Raw genomic sequence first — 17,002 nt, forward strand, 5'->3', positions numbered from 1 at the left:
TTTTTTAAATTTAGGTTCAGGGGGTACATGTGCATATTTGTTATATAGGTAAACTTGTGTATCAGGAGTTTGTTGTACCCAGGTACTTATTTTATCACCCAGGTACTAAGCCTACTACCAAATAGCTATTTTTTCTGATTCTCTCCCTACTCCCACCCTCCACCCTCAAGCAGGCCCAGTATCTGTTGATCTCCTCTCTGTGTCCATGTGTTCTCATCATTTAGCTCCCACTTATAAGTAAGAACATGCAATATTTGGTTTTCTGTTCCTGCATTAGTTTGCTAAGGATAATAGCCTCAGCTGCATCCATGTTGCTGGAAAGGACATGACCTCATTCTTTTTTATGGCTGCATAGTATTCCATGGTATGTATATACCACATTTTCTTTATCCATTATGTCATTGATGGGCATTTGGCTTGATTCTCTCTCTTTGCTATTGTGAACAGTGCTGCAGTGAACATAAGCATGCATGTGTCTTTATGGTGGAGTAATTTACATTCCTTTGGGTTTGGACCCAGTAATGGGATTGCTGGGTCCTATGGTAGTTCTGTTTTTGGCTCTTTGAGCAATCACTACACTGCTTTCCACAATGATTGAACTAATTGACACTCCCACCAACAGTGTATAAGCGTTCCCTTTTCTCTGCAACCTTGTATCTGTTTTTTTTATTTTTAACTTTTTAATAAAGCCATTCTGACTGGTGTGAGATGGTATCTCATTGAGGTTTTGATTTGCATTTCTCTGATGATCACTGATGTTGAGCTTTTTTTCATATGCTTGCTGGCTGCATGTATGCCTTCTTTTGAAACGTGTCTGTTCATTTTATGATTTGTTAGTGTGGTTAAGCAACCATGTCCAAAATGGTTAAGAATAGACAAATCACTCCCAAGAAAGACAAAGAACCACACCATTAGTGGTTACCTGATAACATACAAGACCCTCAGACCTAGAGGGACTTCCTCCAGAGACCGACGGCTGACATAGCAGGAACCCTACAGGCTGTCTCTCCCAATGCCCCAGTGCTCTGCTTTCAGGGAATAGTCCCGCAGATGAATGTTCGGTCCTAGCAAATGAAAACTCAACAACAAAATGTGTTTCTCTAATAGAAAAAGTAATGTTGTCTGTCCAGACTTTCCATGGAAATACCGGTTTATACACTCACTATTGACAAATTAATCTCATTCGAAAACAAGTAAAATATAGCTACGTGGTATATCAAAAACATATCCCTTTTTGGCAATTGCTATATCAAAAATAATTTACTCAACTACTTTTTACTGGCTGAATTTATCGGTTGTTAAAGCCAAAATAATCTGGAGTCATCCTTGAACTTGATCACATTTAATCCACCTAAAACCCACCAATACAGCCTTCAAATTATATCTTGCATTGACCGATTTTCACAACCTCTACCAATTGTACTTAGTCATCTTATGCCTCCAGCCTTTTTAATACTCTCCCTGTTTCTGTATTTTCCATTTCAGTTAATTCCCTACACAGCAGCCAGGAAGCTCTTTGTAAAACATAAGCCATATCATGCCAGTCCTCTGCTCGAGTACGACAAGGGGTTCCAATGGTCAGGTTCGGCAAACTTTTTCTGAATGTGGCCAAGCAGTAAATAGCGTAGGTCTTACGGGCCATGTGACTTCTGTTGTAACTTCTCACATTTGCCACTGGAGCATGGACGCAGCTACAGACAATACTTAAGTAAATGGGTGTGGCTTTGCACTAATAAAATCTTTATTTACAAACCCAACGCAGGCTGCTTGTGGGCCAAATTGGTGACTCCTGGAACAGAAGATAATACGTGATCTTGCTTCTGACTCCCTGTGCTAAAATTCTCCCACTTAGTAACTTCACTTTAATTGTAATGCTCTCCTTACTGTTCTGGAAAGTGCCCAGTACAATCTTACCTTGATTCCTCTGCATTTGCTTTATGTTGTGTTAAAACACTTGATTTAGATACATGCGGCTGTGTAGCTCTATGTTCTCTTAAAATACTTGACTTAGATACATGTGGCTGTGTAATAAATCATGCTGAAACTCGGTAGCTTAAAACAATAAAGACGTATTATCTTTCACTATCCTCTGGATGGACTGGGTTCAGCTGGGCAGTTCTTCTTTCACATGTGTTGTCAGGGATGCACTCACCTGGAGGAGGCTCAACTGAGCAGAAACACAACAGATAGCTCATTCACCTGCAGGCAGCTGGTAGCAGCTGGTATCTGGATGCTCAGCTGGAGGTAGGTCCACCTCCACGTGGCCTGTTCATGTGGCTCGAACTTCTTATAACATGGTGGCTGCGTTACAAGAAGGAATGTTCCAGGATCATAACAGTGGAAGCTACAGATCTCCAAGTTTCCCACTTGGGAACTCACAGAGCATGATTTCTTCTATAGACTGTGCATCACAGCAAGGTTCAGGGGAGCTTCTGAAAACACCTTTCAAGGGGAGGATTCGGCCACAATTTGCAACCCTCTTCAATCCACTAAATGTTCTTCCCTATCTGTTTTCCTTAGGTTCAAATGTGACCTTTTCAGACAGGCCAGTTGTGGCCACCCTTGCCCTATACTCAAGACACTTTTTATCTGCTTGACCTAATTTTTCTTATGCAGTTGTGCATTGTGTATATTTATTTGTTCTTTTTTTGTTTTCTCTTTTCCAACTGCTAGAAGAATGTGTGTTCCCTGTTTGTCTGTCTGTTCACGATTCTCTCACCAGTTCCTAGGATACTTCCTGACACAAAGAGGGCATTCACTAATTGTTTCCTGAATGAAGAAGTGTCGGCTGTATAATATGGACTGTGCCAGCCACAGAGGATAAAAAGATTAATCAGATTGTATTTCTGCTCTAAAAAATCTCATGACCTAAAACTGAGAGGCTGCTGATCTGGAATTGATGCTGTGGCTTCTCAACTCCAATAGTTTGGAAGAGAATCACAAAATTGTGTCATTTATAAGCAAAGTTCAAAGTGCTAAAATAACACAGGAACACTACATATTTCAATGCATGAGTACACACAGGGCTCCCCTCCTCTGCCAATGGCAGGGACTACCAGAGCTTCTAAAGGCATTTTAAAGTTCCACTGTGAGGAGTGTCAGACTGATTACCATTTTCAGCCAATGCCGTTGAAGGTGGCATTTACCAGGTTTTTTTCATTTATATTTAAATTCTTAAATTAAGGAATAAGAATCATATTAATAAAGGCCTTAGTGATATCTTCATAGTATAAAGTATGACTTACTTTATTAATCTATTAGCATATCTTATCATATTCTGTGATATTTATATCCTGAAAAATGTCAAGGAGAGAGATGATGCCAGGACTGAGAAAACATGTTAAATCATACTTGATATTTTCATTAATATTTGAGACAATTTTATTTACTAAATAGTGAAGCTCACAGAGAAATACAAAATAATAGCAATAAACAGTAAAATTTACTAAAATCTAGATATCCTATTATTCATTTCTAGTTTTAGCAATGCCTTGATTTTAAAGAATAAGAGGCTGGGCGTGGTGGCTCACGTCTGTAATCTTAGCACTTTGGGAGGCTGAGGTGGGTGGATCACCTGAGGTCAGGAGTTTGAGACCAGCCTGGCCAACACAGTGAAACCCTGTTTCTACTAAAAATACAAAAATTAGCCAGGTGTGGTGGTACACGCCTGTAATCCCAGCTACCTGGGAGGCTGAAGCAGGAGAATCACTTGAGCCTGGGAAGTGGAGGTTGTAGTGAGCCAAGGTCATGCCACTGCACTCCAGCCTGGCCAACAGAGCAAGACTCCATCTCAAAAAAAAAAAAAAAAGAAGAGTAAGAATAAGAGACACATGTTCACACTGTACATGTATTTTGGGAAAGCTAGAATAAAATGATATGTAGTATATACATATATAGTATATACAAATATATGATGTGTGTATATATACAAACATACATATGCCATATATATGGTGTACAATTTTTAAAAATGATTTTTGTATTTAAGATTTAATCTTGTTCCCATAGTAGCATGGATCTTAAGTTAGTCTTGGCCAGAGGGAAATCACTGCAACAAACCTAGCAGAGCGGCTGATGTTTCTCAGAAGGGTCAGAAGCACTTGGAGGGAACCCAGAAAAAGAAAAAGGTTATGGGATAGCAGGTATGGTTAGAATGGTGAGCGTTAGGGTAAAGGTTAACTGTGCAATAAAGAGACAAAAATAACATCACTCAAACCAGATGTAAGTTTGTTTCTGTTTCATATGGCAGTCCACACACGGGCAGGCAGTCGAGGGCAGTGAGACATACCTTCTCAATAGTGCTTCCCCCAATCTAGGTGACTTATATAGCGTTGGTTCATGCGCTGTTATTGAGTGTGTTGTTTGCACCTACACACTGGAGGTCAGATCACCACCACACTCCCACATTCTTGACCCTGGACAGGGAGAAAGGCTGTGCGCAAGGCAAACCACGTATTTTCATATATGTAATCTGGAATTGACACACATTACTTTCACTTGTGTGTCTGTCACCAATATTTACACGCACACCTCCAGATGTGGTCTCTATTAGGGTGGCCAAGAGCCCTACAACAGTTCAGAGGGTTATAATCCTGAAAGGAAGAAGGGGAGAATGAAGACACAGAATAATTAACTGCCTCAGCTTGGTATAGTTGACTAATTCTCCCATCCCCCAAACTAACTGATTATCTTTACTTAATCTGGATAAGACAGTAGTATTCTTACTACTTAAAGAACTTAATAATAGTTCCTTTGTTCTTTCAGAACAGAAAAATAAATTGAAAGGTGATTACACTAGAAAAAAATAATTTTCCCCCTCTCAAAATGTGGACAACACGCAAGTCACACACAGCTGCAAGCACACGCACCTGCAAGCACACACAGCTGCAAGCACACAGCTGCAAGCACACACACAAAATGAGTGCAAAAGAGAATGTGCTCAGTACTTGGTCTGGTGTTCCTTGATAGCAAAAGAAATAATAAGAATAAGGGCAATGATGTGTTTTTAGATGTGCAACATGAAAGCAGGGGTGGGCAGGGGATGGGGGTGTCGGTTGAAACCTGAACCAAACAAAAAAGTGCAGCGGAGAACACACAACCAATTCTCTCATCAAAGGATCATCTTACTGTGGCCAGGTGTGGTAACCTGAGCACTTGGGGAGGCCAAGATGATGAAACCCTGTCTCTACTAAAAAACACAAAAACTAGTAGGGCGTGGTGGCGGGCGCCTGTAATCCCAGCTACCTGTGAGGCTGAGGCAGGAGAATCGCTTTAACTCCAGAGGCGGAGGTTGCAGGGAGCCGAGATCGCGCCACTGCACTCCAGTCTGGGCGACAGAGCAAGACTCCATCTCAAAAAAAAAAAAAAAAAAAAAAAGTCTTATTGTGAACTCCCACTCGAGAAATACACAACCTAAGTTAGGTGATTATACACAATGGCCATGTTCTAATGTTCTTGAATTAAACACCAAAAAGTAAAAGCAAAACACTTTTCATTTAGAAGATATTCACAGGCCTAGTACTGATATCTCCAAAATTTCATTTTTATAAAAGAATCTAAGAACAGGTTTCCTATATTCAACAGATTTTTCAAGGGAAAAATAAAAGATCCAAAGAGTATGAAAAGAATAGAGTGAAGAAAATACTAAACAAATACTTAAAGCTGTAAAATCACCCTCCCAGATATAACTTTGTGCTTGTCAACCTATTTTACATTGTTAATTGTTTCAATGATACATATAACTTTATATAAGAGAAGAAAAAAACTGTGTACATAAAACCTCAAGTCCTATTTTTTCAGTGTCATTGGATTTGTTTTAAAACAAATCACTTTTAAGAACTATCAAGACACTATGTAATAGTCTGGCGTCTTGATATTTCTCATGGCTATTACATGAGAAAGCAAAAGGAAGAAAAATGTTGCAAAAAAAGGACAAGAGCTGAATGAATTTATATAAATTATTGACAATAAATATATATCATCATCATTCATTATATAATTGAGGTTCACTTTTAGAAATCTATTTTTTGCAGTTGCACGTTGATAGTTTATATAAGAAGGAATTCATTAAAAATATTTAATCATAAAAATTGAGTAGAGAAAAAGACATTAAAAGTTGAATAAAATTTCTTAAGATTTGTCTGCATTTCTATTATGATTTCATTTGGAAATATTGTGAAATTAGCAAACAAGTATGTTTTAATTATTTTATAGTAAACTGAGAAGCTCTTCTACCAACCACACAGAGTAATTGACTTAGAGTGAGATTAGGTTAGACTCTGGAGCCTGAACAAATCTTCAGAACAGGGATTAGCATGTTTTATTTTATTTTATATTATTTTATATTATTTTATTTTATTTTATTTTATTTTATTTTAGAGACAGAGTCTCACACTGTCACCCAGGCTGGAGTGCAGTGGCACGATCTCGGCTCACTGCAACTTTCATCTCCCAAGTTCAAGCGATTCTCCTGCCTCAGCCTCCCAAGTAGCTGGGACTACAGGCAGGTACCACCATGCCCAGCTAATTTTTGTAGCTTTAGTAGAGATGGGGTTTCACCGTGTTGGCCAGGATGGTCTCTATCTCTTGACCTCATGATCTGCCCACCTTGGCCTCCCAAAATGCTGGGATTACAGGCATGAGCCACCACGCCCAGCCTAGCATGCCTTTTCTATAAAAAGTTAGACAGGGAAAATTTTAAGCTTTCTGGGCCCCATGCATTCTCTGTTGGAACTGTACGAACTTTCTCAGCTTGTGGGCAAATAGTAGGCCCAGGCCTTGTTTGCTGATCCCTGCTCTACAGGATTAGCCAGGCAATCGGAATAATTCTCAGTTCATACATATCTCCTCTGAGAATATGTAATTACCTATATACATAGTTATATTTATTCTCCTATAATGCTCATGTTTATTGCTTAAAATTTATTTGTAATGCGTTTTAAAAAAACTCCCTCTCTTCTCCTTTCACACAATAGCTAATCATCAGTCATAGGGTTGCTTTTGTTTTTACTTTGAAAGTTTATAATTTATCAAATATCCCGAAGTTCACACATATTTGTCCTTGTATTTGTGTGGAAGGAAAGACTAACCTACTATATAATGCTGACTGGTGCTCTAGGCCTTGAAGGAAGCATATCATGCCTGCTATCTCAGTTACTCTCCACCACCATGCTATGAGGTAGGTGCTTATCCACATGTGAAACCTGGGCCCAAAACAACTCAGTGAGTCTCCCAAGGTCACACAGCTTATAACGGTAATGTCAGAATTTGAAACTTTCTCCTCAGTTTAAGGCTATTGCCCTCTACCTTTTCTTTGAAAATCCCGAGCTGGGAAGGGTGGCTTACCCCTGTAATCCCAGCACTTTGGGAGGCCAAGGCAGGCAGATCACAAGGTCAGGAGTTCAAGACCAGCCCGGCCAACATGAAGAAACCCTGTCTCTACTAAAGATACAAAAAGTAGCTGGGTGTGGTGGCACATGCTTGTAATCCCAGCTAGTAGAGAGGCTGGGGCAGGAGAATCACTTGAACCCAGGAGGTGGAGGTTGCAGTGAGCCGAAATTGTGCCACTGCACTGCAGCCTGGGAGACAGAGGCAGACTCCGTCTCAAAAAAAAAAAAAAAAAAAAAAAAAGAAAAAGAAAAATCCCAGTCCCATCTACATACTTAGGAACCTCACAATTTACATGACCAGAGAATAGGCCAAATTTGGTCCTTGCCTGTTTATGTATGGCCAGAGCTAAGAATGGTTTTTATCATTTATCATTTTTAAATGATTGGAAAAAAGTTTAAAAAATAATATGTCATGACATGAAAATTACATACATTTTAAATTTCAGTATCTATAAATAAAGTTGTATTGAGAATAGCCATGCTTATTCGTTTACATGTCGCATGTGGCTACAGGGCAGAATTGATTCATGGTAGCGGATACTGTAGAGCTTGCAAAGCCTGAGACACTTTCTACCCGCCCTTCACAGAAAAAGCGTGCCAGCTTCTGGTAGAGACTAGAGACTCCTTCTCTGTCTTTTACGCTCAATCTATCCTTCTAACTAGGTATTTGCCTAGTGCTCTTAATCATACTCAGCCCACTTTCATTACAAAAAAAAAGACAGAAACAGAAACAAATCCCAGGCAAACAAAAGCATCTCCCACTCCACCATTTATTCCCTTCCAGCTACCATCTTTACTCTCTCTTCACAGACAAGTTAGTCTGGAGAGCTTTCAACACTTGTCTCCATTTCCTTATGCCTCACTCGCTCATCAACCCACACCATATTGGCTTTGGGATGTCACTTTAACAAATAAGCTTTGAGTAATGCCACCACAGAACAGAGATATATTTCAGTCCTTATCTATCTTGCCCTCTCAGAAAGATTTTGTACTACTGACCATTTTCTCAGTTCTGGAGCAAGTTCGTTCCTTTGCTTCTGTATGCAAAAATGTACTTGCTTTGGCTCCAACTTGTCTTGTGACTTTTTATCTGGTTCTTGTTCAGATTTATTTTCCTCTTACCAGAATTTAAGTAGCATCATTCCTCAGGGCCCTGTATATCCTCTTCTCTTTTTCCAATCTCTGCAACCCATAGACAATATTGCAAGGCCCACTAAGCTGTCTGAATGTGAACCAAGTCAGAGGACTTCAGGAAGGATAATTTCACAGAGACAGCAGATTTGCTTTAACAAATTATATGATGAAGCAATAAGATGATGTCAGTGATAAAGTAAAGGCATATCATCATTTTTCAGAAGAGGGAAGAAAAAATGTACTCAAAATATTTGGGGAAAGCAACGATAAAACAGTACCAGAAAGACACATGGTCCCCATGAAACAGAATACAATGTAATATGATTTTTAGAAATTAGCTAAATTTTTTTAAAAGAGAACCTATTTAAACATGGCACTTGGAATATTCACCTTTAGCAGTCAGCCTTTCCTCTTGACATATATCTATATGCAGCAGCTGGTATATATATAATTGTTAGAAATACATGATATTTTTATATTGACTGGTTTTCAATTTTTAGATCAATCTATACACAAGGCAGAGAAGACAATATAATGCTGTTCTTATAAAATTTTAAAAATTTAAATAATAGTTGACAGATTTCTGAAGTTGAGGGTTGTAGAAGGACATTGAGATCCTGAATTTAGGTAGTGGGTAGTCAAGGTATAAAATAAAGACATTGAAATTTAAGTGTGTTAATATTTTAAGGATATCAAATGAAAGGAATTGAGTACAATTCTACCAAATATTTGGAAGAGAAAGAAGAAGTTCAGAAGTGAGGTGAGATGAGAAAAAGTCAGCTGAGCTTGTCATCTGTTTTCCCAGGAGGTCACTCAGCAGAGCTTGCGGTTGATACAGCAGGTAAAGGGGGAACATGGTATCTGGGACAGAAATGTGACTCCCAGGAGAAAACTAAACAGGAGGGCTCTGTGGAATGAACAGGAGCCAGGCAAATGGACTTTGCTCTTGCTTTTTCACTCTGAACTCTTTGGATTATCTATTTACTTTGTGGACTTACTACTTGCATAATAAGAGAAAAACAGTAATTCAAACAAGTAAATTAGAGTTTGATTCTATTTAAATATTAAAATTTAAAAGGAACAAAACTAAAAGTACTGGAAGTAGAAATTAGAAAGCCACAAGAAAATAGATAAACTAAAAATAATTTTTTGAGATATTTATATTCTCAGGCATAAAACATCCCTGGTTCCAAGTTGGCACCTTGTTGCTGTGTCTTCTAGAGAGGAGGAACACTGTGCCATCACATGGCAGGAAATAGAAGCAGGAAAGAAGACTCCAGCAAGCCCTTCTTATAGCAGCCTTCATCTATTCATGAGGCAAAGCCCTCATGACCGAAACACCTCCAACTGGACTCCAGTTTCCAATACTGTATCATTGAAGGTTTATTTTCCAATACATGTTTTCATGCTGCTGATAAAGACATACCTGAGACTGGGTAATTTATAAAGAGAAAGAGGTTTAATGGACTCACAATTCCACATGGCTGAGGAGGCCTCACAATTATGGCAGAAGACGAAAGGCATGTCTTACATGGCGGCAGGCAAGAGAGAATGATAACCGAGAGAAAGGGGTTTCCCTTCATAAAACCATCAGATCTTGTGAGGCTTGTTTACTACTAAGAGAACAGTATGAGGGAAACTGCCCCCATGATTCAATTATCTCCCATCAGGTCCCTCCACAACACATGGGAATTATGGGAGCTACAATTCAAGTTGAGATTTGGGTGGGGACACAGCCCAACAATATCAACATGAATTTTAGAGGACACATTCAGATTATAGTAAAAGGTAAGTTAATGTTTCCTAATTTAGATAGCTAGTAAATAGCTGAGCCAGAATTCAAACACAGATCAGTTTAAAGCAAAATGCAGACCCATAACTTCTATTTATGCCACCGATTTACGAAAATAAGTTGTAAAATAAATTTAGTTACTAATTACCAGCGTTTTTTTTTTTAAAGAAATCGACCAGGATATAATTGAAATTATACAAATATATTACAAAAAAAGTCATTTTATTAAACTTTTATTTCAGAAGACACATATAGATAGACAGATGAGCAGGTGAGTGGGTGGATGATGGGAGAATAGATGGATGGATAGATAGATAGATAGATAGACAGATAGATAGATAGATAGATAGATGCAACCACACAGGTAGAGGCCATGTAAATGCATTTCTGCTGTAGAAATGCTATGTCCCAAAAATTAGTAGATGGAAAAATAATGAGGGCTGGATCACCAACCAATGGGCATTCACCTATTAGATTGTTGTGAGAATTGAATAGTAGATAATACCCAGGATATAGTGAGTGTTCAGTAAAGACAATTATTTTTGTCAAAATTTTAGCACCTTCACTCTACCATCCAAAAAAAGCTAAGGCTGCCTGCATGTTAGACTTTTACAAGCCTTGGCGGTCTCTCAATATTATCTAATCCAATAGTTTCTAAGATTTTACTCCACTATATAAAGCAGATGTAAGCAGCCTAGATGATGTGAGGCAAGAGTCTTGTCTCTGAGCTTAGCCTTCCCTTTATGATCATTCAACCAGCAGTCCCAAGTTCACTTAGGAAGTCGTTGCTGACTACCCCATCCTCCGCTTGACTTACCACCCTGTTTGAGTCAGTACTTGATAGTCTCTCCTTCACTCTCTCTTTATTTTTTTTCACTCTTTCCCCACTTCTATCAAGAACAAATATTAGGTCTATGAAAGCAGGATTTAATATCTCTTGTTCATCAGCTTGAAATATGCCTGAAACACAGGAGACAATCAATAAATATTTGTTAATTACTTATAGACAAGGTCAAATCAGTGGGATTTACTTTGATGCCCATTCAATCTTCCTTTACATCTTCTAGCCCTTGCTCGGGATCATTAGAACCGTCAACAAGAGATAACCAATATTATTGTGAGGTGCATTCAATTTCTTCACTTAGAAACAGCCTTGCTCCCCTCCTCTTACCTTTGGTTTTAAAAAGCCCCTAACCCTTGAATGGGATATGCATTTGAGTGGAATGTGTGGAATGTTCCAGGCTGGCAGGTGCAGGATAAAGAGGAGAAAAGATTATTCAGATAATCACCTTTAACCCTTAGGAGTCTGGCTTCAGTCGACCAGGGCACAAGCTGCCACCCAGCTCAGAGCAATAACACCTCTCTGAAGAGAAATGTCACAAACTTTTTACACAGACAAGCGATGTTTAATTTTTCAGTTTCTTCCTCTTGTTAAAAGATGACCTCAATCTCCTTTGTCCCTCATTCTCAAATCCTTCGTTTGTAATGCAATGATCTCTCTCACTTCCGTTCCAGGTTGTCATCATCACTCAAAGCTTTGCACTGAGGGTCACTCCTTCCTGGGCTGTGTTTAGCCAGAGCTGAACTGTTTGCTGTCGTTTAGATGAGACGCTACCACTTCGTTCTATGGTTCCCTGGAACACTGTGATTATCATAACGGGTGCAATTGTAAGGTAAGCAAATAACTTCTCAGAAAGCATACTTCATGCCCCCAAGGAGCATAAACCCTTCTAAGGAAACAGGAGCTCGTTAACTAACCTAAATGAGAACATATGCATAGTGGCACCTGAAATTGCCCTTTCAGATGGCAAAGTACAAACCCTGAATTCCAGAAGAATCTATGAAACAATATACCAGCCTCCCTGTCAAATTCAAACCACATACAACATGAAATACATTGAGAACACAATAACTGTGGCCCTTTATATAGATACCATATGTCAAGCGCGTCCGTGTGAAGAGATCACCAAAACAGGCTTTGTGTGAGCAACAAGGATGTTTATTCACTTGGCTGCAAGTGGGCTGAGTCCGAACAGAGAGTCAGAGAAGGGAGATGGGGAAGGGGTTGCTTTATAGGAGTTGGGGAGGTAATGGAAAATTACAGTAAAAGGTGGTTATCTATTCTCAGCAGAGGAGGGGGTTACAGGGTACATGGTGAGGAGATCATAAGATTCATTGTCCAGAGGAAGAATGTCACAAAGTCGACTGATCAGCTAAGGTAGGGCAGGGACAAGTCACAATGGTAAAATGTTGTAATTTTGGTTAATCAGGTAAGGCAGGAACTGGCTGTTTTACTTCTTTATGGTTTTTTCGCTGCTCCAGACTTCTTGGCTCCTGCAGGCCACCTGGATGTGTATGTGCAGGTCACAGGGTTACCCCTGTGGCTGAGCTTCAGCTCAGAGGACTGACACCATAGGTATATGGCACAACACAAATTTTTGAATTCTGTTTAGATTTTCAAAAGCTGGGGTAAATTTCATTCTAGGAGTCAGCTTTGAGGAAGTTTCTTTATTCTCATCTTTATTTAATTTCCCCTCCAATTTTTAACAAGTAACAGTCTAGACTTGAGATACTAGGTTTTAAAGTAAATAGTCAACAGAAGAAGTAAAAGCATCATTTACTGCCTCATAGAATTCTAGTTGGAAAGGGCTTGGGGGAGAAGCTGGTCTACAGGCTCAGCATCTGGGAGAGGAAAGGGACCCCTGGAGAAGACGAATACGCCGCCAGACGCCACAGCTCATCAGAGGCCATGCTCAGACTCAAGCGCTGTCTTTTCATTCAAACTGGAGTTGTGCTACTTTTTTTCCACAGTTTGGTACTTGACACATCCAAATAAAATGTACAACCCCTACCCAGGGATCAGAACTCTACCAGCCTCAGATCTACCTCTTATGGATGGAAAAAAAGTAAAATTATGCCGAGAGATTTTGTTCTTGGAACCTCTCAAATTCTCTCTCCCAGCAAATCAAAGCTCACACCCTGAGAAGAAGGGATCATTGTCTCTGAAGTTGTTTAGAAATCTATTGATAATATTTCATCACCAATAGTGCGCTGAGGACTCTTTCAGATTCTGGCTCACAAATGTGAAGTAGTTGCATTGTTGTGGATAACGATTCATTTGCTTCAACTCCGCCTTTGCCCTTTTTCAATTGGTGGGATTGATTTCCTTTCTCCATATAATTTCACTTGTCACTATTCATGACTTGAGAATTGACCCTCTCCTTTTTGCACCTTCCTTCACAAGCCAACCTCTATTCTCAAAAACAATTGAAATTGAACATTAATAAAATATTATTGAAGATGGCTTTTATGAAAATGCTTGCTTTGGATTATTTTTTCTTACCAATATAAAGTGCTGTTGTTTAGATATACCCCATAAACGAATACCAAATAGCCACCAGTGCTTAAATAATAAAACAAAGAAATCATCAGGTGTCCAAGGCTAGCCTCATCTCATCTCACACATACCCCAGTAGAAAATTCAATCTTTAACTCCCTTTTTTCTTGCAAAAAGATGAAATAAAAAATAAGGGGATCTCTGCCTCTCAGTTTCTAAAGTGATGCCCAAGTTTCTAAAGACAGAAAGATATTTAAATCAAACCTTCCACAGGAGCTGCAAGGAAACAGACCTTCTGAACCGCTGGTGAGCTGGAGAGACTCAGCCTCTCCCCTTAGATAAGGATGGTGCCTCCTTGGAGTTGAGTTTGGTCAAGGTAACTGGCAGAGCTCAATGTTTATAAAAATTTCCTTAGTACAAGTACTGCTAGTGAATATTGTTCCAAGCTGATGATGTAAGAACCTGTGACCATCAGGGCACATCCAGAGCAAGAGCAGAGGTTTCTGGGTCCTGCAAGCCCCTACTGTGTGCAAATCGTGACAATAGCTGTGCTCCTCTCTCTAACATGGCCCTTGGGGACAAGGAAAGCTACAGTCAGAGTCACTGCTTTAGCTGTGATAATTCCCTTCTCTCTCTGACTCTACTTCCTTTATCAGGTTACTTTCTCTTGCATATGAGTTCTGAGGTTTTTCTGAAGTAGAAATTCCAATGACTGTCAAACATTGCCTTCATGTGCTGAAATACTTGAACAAATTCATCTCTCTTGTTTTGTATGAACATGTGGTGCAACAGAACAATAGTTACATGGACAGTGCTACAGAGATCTTAATATCTATATGCATTGTAAAATTTACTTTTCAAACTTTAAGTGAGTTAAAGTTAAGTTACTTTTAGGAAACTAACCTATCAGGAAGAGAAAACACTGGCTTGCCACATCTAAACATCAGATTGAGCACACGTTTGCTGCAATTTGAGTATGTTCTTTAAGCATCTCGTGTCTCCATTTCTTCATTGACAAGGTATCAACTCTCTATGAGAATTAGAGAGAATGAATATGACACATGAGAAAGGTGTTAGACACTGAAGGAAAAGCTGGCGTTCTTTCCGAGAACATGTTTTGAGAGTCTGTAGAGAGAAGAGTCAGCACACAGCTTAGGCTACATAGATCAATGTTGGGTATTGGACCTTTCTGGAATCGGAGAAGAATGGAAGAGCTGGAGCTGGAACCAGAATTAAGGGACATAGAGGCAGGTTTGGATATCCAAACACTAAAGAACATCAGACTTTAAAAACATGTGGCAATTTCCTATCTAGAAAAAAATCTCAAGGAAAAGCATCTAACTCTTCTCCTAGCAGAGTAATTTCCCAAGGAAATGACCAGGCGGATAGAAACATTGGGCAAAATGAGCACCTGTGCTGGGAAACAAGAAACAATGCCAGCAACATACTAGGAATTACCCCGCCCCTCCCCCCCATTTGCTGGATGTCATGTAAACATTGAAAACAAAATTGTTAGAAAGGGTTCTCCTCCTGCCCTCATGAGAAAGCAAATCCTCCAGGGCACCACACACTGACCCTCTTGGACATCCCGAAAGCACGCCCAGCAGCCCAGCATGAGGGGCTGGGAGGGGCTGGATGTGCTGCTGCCCTGGTGCAGGTGGGAAGCACAGCGTGCACCAATCTTAGGCAGATGAGTCAGACCGTTCCAGCCGTGCCCCGGGGGGATGTAGAGCATAGGTTTCTCTGTGACAAGGACAACACAGCACTGGCGCAGCCACACATTGTGCCTGCCTTAGAGAATCCACCTTTGGATTCATTAGCATGGGGGTTTTTGAAGACTTTCATAAGAATGCTTTTATTAAAAATAACACCAGTATTCTTTTAAATGTAACAAAATAATTTTGAGATAATCTGGAAAAATTGAATCATAGCCTGTGTTGGTCAGGGCATGGGACGTTGGAACTCTTGTTCATCCATAGGAGAAGAAGAACTTTTGTGGAAATTAATTTGATCTAAATACCATCCATAGTCTTTGAACTGGTAAATTGAAATTTAGAAATTTATCAAAGGAAATAAAAATAACTGCTCGTAAGTATTTACATTCAAGAGGCATGTTCACTTTAGTCTGACTTAAATGAGTAAAAAATCAATGAAATATTATCTGTTTTCCTCTCCACCTGTTTGCACTATATGCACTATTTTACCCTTCTGAAATGCCTCTGTATCTTCTCTTCCTTATCTCACTTGGGTTTCTTTTAGACTCAGCTTGTGGCTTACCTCTTCAAGGAAGCCTTTTCTGATATCCCAGGCTAGATAAGATGTTCCTCCTCTGTACTCCACAGATCTCCACATGCTTTTTTTTTTTTTTTTTATCATGGAGCTTATCATATTGCATTAAATCTGTTTGGGTGACTCTCTTCTATATCAAACCAGCTAACCTCAAGGTCCCAACGCACTCAAAAATCGTTTTTAATTGAGCTGAACTGTTTAACTGAACAGGGATTATAGAAGAGACAGTGTGGCAGAGGTCAGCTGAGTTTGTGGTGGTAGAAGATCCAGGTACAGTCTTCCAGAAGAACTGTTTGGAAAATTGGCAAGTGGGAATTCACACTTTGGGATCAGGAGAGAGGCCAGGACAAGAGAGATTACATGTGAATTCTATTTATTTAGAAGTAACACTTTAAAACCTGAATGAGAATATCAAGGGAAAGAACACAGAAAATGGAAAAAGAAGGGAGAATAAAGAAGCTTCAGACACAGAAAGTGCAATGTCACCAATACCAAATCACAGGACGTTTCAAAGAGGGGTGATCCATATAAGAGCTTTTGTAGCCATTGTCCATGTCTGAGCATGGGTTATCAACCTGAAGCAGTGTCTTCCCCAGTAAAACATTTGGCAATGTCTGAAGATAGTTTTTGTCTGTCATGATTTGGGGAGTGAGGATGGTCACTGGGAGGAAACACCTCTAGCATCTAGTGAGCCCCAGGGATACTCCCTGTATTTGTCTTCTGGGCTGCAGTAACACCACACCACAGACAGGGGCCTTATACAACAGAAATTTATCTTCTCACGGTTTTGGAGGCTGGAAGTCCAAAGGCCATGCGAAGATGGGGTGTGCTTTCTCCTGAGGCCTCTCTTGGTAGCTTACAGATGGCTGCCTTCCCTCTGTGTCTTCACATGGCCTTTTCTCTGTGCATGCAGGCCCTGGTGTCTTTCTGTGTATCCCAATCTCCTCTTTTTACATGGACACCAGTCAGAATGGATTAGAGCCCACCCTCATTTTATCTGAATTACTTCTTTAAAGGTTCCATCCTAAAAGGCTTTGTCTGCAAAATCTCTATCTGAAGTAC

Source organism: Nomascus leucogenys, chromosome 7b, assembly GCF_006542625.1.
Source record: "Nomascus leucogenys isolate Asia chromosome 7b, Asia_NLE_v1, whole genome shotgun sequence".
NCBI classification, from domain to species: domain Eukaryota; kingdom Metazoa; phylum Chordata; class Mammalia; order Primates; family Hylobatidae; genus Nomascus; species Nomascus leucogenys.